A 7,735-nucleotide genomic window follows, 5' to 3' on the forward strand; every position below is an offset into this window, starting at 1 on the left:
AGCATGTTTTATGAATGATGGAGACCTCCTCAGGCCATCCATATACCTGAGCCTCCGTGTCACTGCGGGCCCCCTCTGCACCAGGAGGCAGGGAAGTGGCCATCCTTCTTGTTTGCAACACAATACATTATTGCAAGCAGGCTGCATCAACACTAACTGCTGAGAAAGACAGAAAATAGTTAATGACTTTGTGATCTCCTCCTGGAAGCGTTCAGAACGGCCGCTCCCATATATTCCAACACACGTTGTCATGGCAGACAGGCCTTTAAGATGATAGTCATTACCTGAGTCCAGCTAGCAGCAGGTGACTGCAGTCTCTGGAGAGCGCTTGCTTTTAACGGCAAATGAATTCAAAGAAGGATTTTTAGATATTCACTTCTTTGACCTTTGATCGCTCCGAGACGGAGATTGTATGCATGTGTTTGTGTAATGAGATAGTTTACCATATTTAATTCAACTCTGCATTCACAGGATTCGCGGGGTAATGGCGTGTTTGTCTGGGTGATTAAGTGCTATCTCTGTCCCGGTGACACTGTTGAACTTCGCCATAAAATAGGTTGCCAGGGAAAAAGAAGGGAATGCAATCTGATTCGATATCGTTTTATCATCTAAAAACACTCTCATTATAATTAGCTGGTTTTCTGCGGGGGGAAATGTAAAGCAGTGTTTTAAAAGCGAGAAACTACGCCCTTTGGCTCGCTCAGGCGGGCTACTTCTGCGAGCGCGTGTCAATAAGAAGAATCTGACGCCGGTGTTTTTGTGTTGCAGGATCACAGTGCACAGCTCATCTGAGCCATCGGTGGCATTTTGAAAGGAGAACATCATATATAAAGTTGTAATGAATGCAGCCTCCTGTGGAGAGGTTGAAAGGGAAAAGTAGAACACAATGAATACTTGCCAGAGTTTCATGGAAGCTATGAAATTTAAAGGCCTTCCTTTATTTTCACTCAGATTAAACTGGAAAAAAAAGCTGCTAGAAGGCTAAAGAGAATGAGAGTAAGAGAGACAGAGAGAGGGAAAACGATACTTGTACTTTTAATCTGAACTTTATGATTGATTGACTCGGCTCGTCTTTAAATCAACCCTGCTCTGACAGTAGTCTTCTTTTATTATAATCCGTGTGTCAGAAGTGCGCAGGTTATAGAGACGATGACGAGGAGAGAAGTACCTCAGCTAGCTACCAATCGAGCTGAGACACTCTGACACCAGCCTCAATATGAGTTTTTTATGTGCCTTCTCATTTCACTTTAGAATGAGACGAGAAAAAAGGCTTATGAGCCGATGATTGTTTCAGATATTCAGAGAGGAAAAAGCAGACTAACTTATCAATAACCGTAATCGAATGGGATGGTGGTGTGCCAATGGCGGCTGCCGAGACATCACAGAGGTGTTTAATATTAGACGTTTCTCGGGTACTCTTTTCTTCTATAGAGAAGACTGCACATCCTACACAAGTAGGGTGCAGGTGACGCAATGCAAAAAACACAGGGAACATGGAGTACTCTGCACACTTAAAATTTTGTTTAACCAATGTGACATTTCAACCACTTAGATTATCTATTAGATTACCACATTTGTCCGTCTTTACATTAGGTGTCTTAGGTGGGGGTGGGGTGGGGGGGGATTTCACTCAGATATATTACTTACATGTATGTGTTGCTATATCAAAAGTATTTGTATATGTTGACAAATTTAGCCCTATCATTATTGCTCCTATTTTACACTATATCACTTTAGCTCCCCTGAGGGCATTTTGCCTCAGGCTCTAGCTGTCTTCATATGTGCATGTTTTTTTAATCAAAACAAACATCTTTAAAACTTTTCATTTTACAAAAATTGTGTTGCTCCATCAATATTCAATTACAAGATAAACTTAAAAAACATATTTTGGCCTTTTTATTTTATTTTGGGGGGCATTTTACATCCTACCCTATTTTCTAAGGCGCTCATGGTACACACACCAGTTCAGCCAGTTGGAATTCAAAATGAAATGCATCACACAAGTAGGTCTCGATCTAGATGTGTATATCCTTGCAAAAATTTGGAATCATGCTTGAGTTCTCACTAAACTTCAATCAAACATGCATTCTCTATATTGTGAACACACACACACACACACACACACACACACACACACACACACACACACACACACACACACACACACACACACACACACACACACACACACACACACACACACACACACACAAAGAGCCCATACCAACAAAGTAATTTACAGGAAATCGTTCAGTGCAGACATATGCACACATACACTCTCACACACGTTGGTTCGCTCACACACACACACACATGCTCGCAGGCAGGCACGCACACAGCTGAAAGTAGTCTCAGGGTGAGATTGACCATGAGATAACTCTGCAAGAAAGAAGCCCTCTCTTGTTCCCTTGAGTGTTCTACATTTATTTTCCTTTATATATTATTCAAGTTAAAATAATTAATTCAGGATATTAAATCAAGATGTTGGAAATCAATCCAAACGCTGTCTCGGTCTGGATTTCATTACAGCACTGTGACTGTGCCTGGTTAAGCAGGGTTTTGCTTCGCAGGCACACCGGAGCTGTTACGTGGCATCTGATTGGCTGCTTAAACAATGTTTTTATTCACCACTGTCAGAGCACTTATATGTAATCTGATTGGCTTGCGGAAATATTTTGGCATGATTCCAGTTGGATGGTCCGGCTGTCACTTATAATAAAACATATTGTTGTGATCAGCTAAAAACCTTGGTGGTTCCCAGAGTTTATATGATTTGCATATAAAGGAGACAGGGGCAAGTTGTCACACATGGGAAGTTTACATAAAGACTATATCTTGATTAACTATGAGCTTTTGAGACAAAAGTCCAGTTAGACACGTGTATTTTCTCTAGCTGTGGGTATGTTGGTTTTCAGCAAATAGATCAATAACTGTCTTAAACTGGAATCATTTATTCTGAATGTGTTTGTCCTAATTAAAATTGCAATAGCAGCGTGTTTTTGTAATATCTGAACACAATAAAACCACACTGGCATACATCCAGACAAGAGTCAACAATACTGAAGGCAGAACTGTGTGTTTGTTTTATGAATGTCAGACCAGGATGTCTCATTCTTTCTTGCAAGTTGTTTTAATCATCATAATTTTATACAATATTTGTTGAGACTCAAGACTTTAAAGTATATGTGCCTATACAGAAACTGACCTTCAAAAATAACCTGTCCTGAGAAATATTCACTGGAGAAAATAGTGTGACATCTTGCCCTGGACTTATGTAGATTTGTATAGCTTCAATAGCTTTACATTTTAGCATGTGATGCTATGAAATATAAAACCAGTGTGCGTTTCCAAAAATGAAATGAAACGTTAAATTAGTATGAACAAGCTGTGTCAAGGATTTTAAATCTCCAGACCTGTATATTGTATCCTTTATGCGTTCTCCTTCGCTGTCTCCCCAAGAAGACACGCTGGCTACTGGCTTTATGGGAAATCCGCTCTCTATCCCGAACGTCTGCCCGAATCAATACTCTTGTGAGATGACACCACAGTGGACTTATCCTGTTTTATGTTGATGGCTAGCTAATTTTGGAATGGCGGCATGTTTCTTCTCCTCCACCGACAGACATGGTATAATTTTGTGGTAAAAACGTCAATCAGGCGACAGGATGCTTTGGGCTGAGGAGGCTGGATTCAGGGGGAATTTATTGATGGAAAATGTATCTATATACTGTTTGAGACACTCTTAACCCCAAATCTGGATGTTGGTGATAATTCCCGGTTGTTAAAGTGACAGCGCGCAGTGGCCCTCCGCGAGGCACAGAATGTACGAGGTCGGCTCTGCCTATTAGTGTGCAGTATTTCACACACAGACACACACATGGGGATGAGCTGAGTGAGACCTGGGTCAACACAAACACACATATACAATAACTAAGAGTACATACAGAAATACACACAGACACACTGAAGTATAATGATTGCCCAGGGATCTACAGGATGAAGGAAGGTATGTTACACACAAACAGCAACAACAAAGGCTTGCTCTCTTTTCAAAGTTATGCAGTTACGCTAAAGGTTATATATCTGAGCAGGACCATCGATACTGCACTCGGCTCTGGATCTCCGTGTCTGGTCAATTGCCTTCATCTTGAAATGGTATAGCCTGTTTAATTTCATAGATTTGTCCATATTCTTTAAGATAACTTTCTCAAAGTTCTTTTGAAAATGACAATCGATATCTGTCACAGATTTCAAAGTGAATAATTGCCCTAATTAATGCCCATTGGCAATTTCATATTGATAGTCTAGTCTTGAGTGCTGTGAATTGTCTGGATGGTACTTGTTTTGTGGGCTTGCAGCAAAATGTTTTGGATGTTGAAGTGTGTGTAAATGAGAAGGCTATCCAGGTCAGTGCTTGACAACACTCTGTTTCTCTCGTAACATACACACACACACACACACACACACACACACACTGAAAGCAGAAGCTGGTTTTCCGATCACGTCAGTAGCGGTAGTTAAAGGCTGTACTGTGACACTGAGGGAGCTGTCAAAAGGCTTTGGACTTATTTCATGTAAGGTACCCTAGCCATTAGCTCACACTGACCTTTCCTGCAATTTCCTTCTGTCAGATTCACAACACTCTCCTGTGTAGTCCGTATGTGTGCGTGCGTGTGTGTGTGTGTGTGTGTGTGTGTGTGTGTGTGTGTGTGTGTGTGTGTGTGTGTGTGTGTGTGTGTGTGTGTGTGTGTGTGTGTGTGTGTGTGTGTGTGTGTGTGTGTGTGTGTGTGTGTGTGTGTGTGTGTGTGTGTGTGTGTGTGTGTGCGTGTGTGTGTTCTCGTGTTTTCCGTGATTGCATGTGAGATTTTTATTTTATTTGAATTCTTCAGTCTATGAAAAAGAAAATCCTCAACCACATTAAAACACTGTGAGGGAGGAAATGCATTTGATCTGAAGAAAAAAACGGGAAAAAAAAACATGTTTGTCAAAATGTTTCTCGCTCTTCCCAAACATAAATGCTTACACGCCGGAATGCGCTCTAGGAACCAGATGCAAACATGTGCATTTGTCTATTCTTCTAATCCTTAGTAATTGGAAATTAATTCAACGGCCGTCCAGAGAAATCGATAAAGAATTAATGAAAGGAAAGAGAGAGTCATTAAAAGCAATAAAGAGGGAGGTTATGATGGCATCAGTAGCAGACAGAAAGATGGGGAAAGGGGATGGGGTATCATCTGTTTTTTTTTTAGCTCATTTGAATAAAAATGAGAACAAACTGCTATATTAAAATGTATTTTATTCACATTTGTATTTTAATTTAATTTGATTAAAATGTATTATTATTTGTTAATGTCCTCATTTCAAATTATCTTTCTGATGATGTATAACAAATATAAAAATCATAGAATAATATGATTACTAATTGAATACTAATTGAAACACAAGATAGATAGATAGATAGATAGATAGATAGATAGATAGATAGATAGATAGATAGATAGATAGATAGATAGATAGATAGATAGATAGATAGATAGATAGATAGATATTTTCATTACGATTTCATTACGATTGATCGGGATAAATCCAGTGAAAAGCTGAATTACAAAAATTTACTCAAATCCTGATAATAGCAATGCTAGAGGTTTCTAGGTTTAAATTAGCTCTTGAATCCCAGATTTATTACATGTATACACACTGTACATTAGCTGTAATAGCAATAGTTTGGCACAGAGACTACACACGCACAGATATATACCACTAAAGCCGGCCGCCACACAGAGTATCACAGCCCTGATGTTCACCTACCATTCACCCAGCCCATAAAGCTGACAGACTGAGACAATACAGCCACTGGCGTCTGTGCTGGGATAATAGAGAATGGCCAGTAGCTGGCGGTAATATTGCTGGATAAATGATTATTGATTAGATAAAGGTTGAGATAATCATTAGCCTTTATCCGTTTCACTCAGTGAGTCTGACCTTTCTGCCTCTCTCTCTTTTCGTACTGGAGATATCTGTATGACGATATGATCATCTGTGCCACACACGAATATGGGTTAGAGAGAATGAGGAGGAGCGAGAGAATATTGGTTGGGAGAAGAGGAAATGACATGTGTTTTACTGTCTGTGGGATATGTTTGATTATTTAGATCTCTCTCTCTCTCTCTCTCTCTCTCTCTCTCTCTCTCTCTCTCTCTCTCTCTCTCTACTGTATCCTATCAGTTATTTGTATTGATTACATTTTTGCAATCCTAACACTAGCATTGTTTACTTAATTACACTTGGGTCTGAATGAGAGAGAGAGAGGGAGACTGAAAGCACTTGACATACTCACCAAAGCAAACAGATCCATAATAAATCCAATGGGGACACTAACATCTCCTTTGTACCCAGTGTTTGTGTATATTTGTGTGCGTAAATGAAGCAAGTTCTAATGAAATTCTAATTAAAATCTAAAATCAAATTTTAAACTATTTTGGAAAAAAATATTATAATATAAAAATACACATAATGACATAAAATAGCTACTGTATTTGACTACTATTCCTAGGTCAAATCATACTGGAGAACATGCTCATCAGGTTTTACACACACTTGTGGAGTATATGCAGCTCGAGTGCTGCTGTCATTAAAGCAAAAAGAAAACTCATACTAATTTGTTTAATTATGTTTGTACTCAGTCTAATTATATAATTTGACATACACTGCTTGAAAATAGAAAAATGCAAAAAATTTAATAAAATGAGAACAATAAAAAAATTGCTCATCTAGTAATACATTAACATTCTATTGTTATTAACATTTATTGTAATTTGATTTATGCATTTTAAAACACAGGAACACTTTTTTATTTGTTATGAATCTTCCTTAGCCTATTTCCTGTCATTTAAATGTGATTTATTTTTCTTTAAAATCCACTTAAAAAGTTAGTCTATGTGTGTATACTTGTATCTATTTATTTCTAAGTGTTTTAAAGGGAAGCTCTCGGCCTGCATTATAACACATTAGACTATAGTTCCTATGGCGGATTTATTTATTGAATTACTCCAAATTTCCCTCTTAATAGCCAGTTAAGCAGGAGCAGACCCTTGCTAACATCTGGCTGCAATCAGCAGAGGAAATCCGCTTCTTTGCCTTTTGTTCTATTTATTCACAAACCCATGCTGGAATTGCAATGTTTATTTAAAGTAATACTGCCCGTACAACTACTGTACAGAGAGACATTTGGACGTTTTTTACACAGAATTACATTTCCTAAACAATTGTCTCTGACAACGCCTGTGGTTATTCTGCATTGTGGTGTTGTGGCTTTAATGTTTTGCATGAACAGAATTGTAATTGGGCTGGAGTTTCAGCATTCTGCAGCAAGTGTATCAGAGGCTCCCAAAGAAGTACTCTGATTCATCAGTTAGCTCAGAATTACACATTTCATCCAGTACCTCAGTGTGTGACTTTCCACTGGCTTTGTTGCAATTATGTGTTGTGGTAGACAATCACTGAAAAGTGTCCCTTGTAACAGACCTCCAAATATCTGTGAAATAATTTAATAGTCATGACTTTTGAGTTTTTACTAACATATATTTGATGAAAAATTCAGCATCACAATGACAAAATCTTACTAACACAATTACTATAACGAGTACCACAGTATTGTGTTATGGAAAACATTGATTCATTAAAACGTTCAATCATTTCCAAAAAGAAAAAAAGACAGCACTAAAAATGCCAAATG

This window comes from Leuciscus leuciscus (assembly GCF_965113295.1).
Source record: "Leuciscus leuciscus genome assembly, chromosome: 2".
NCBI lineage: Eukaryota > Metazoa > Chordata > Actinopteri > Cypriniformes > Leuciscidae > Leuciscus > Leuciscus leuciscus.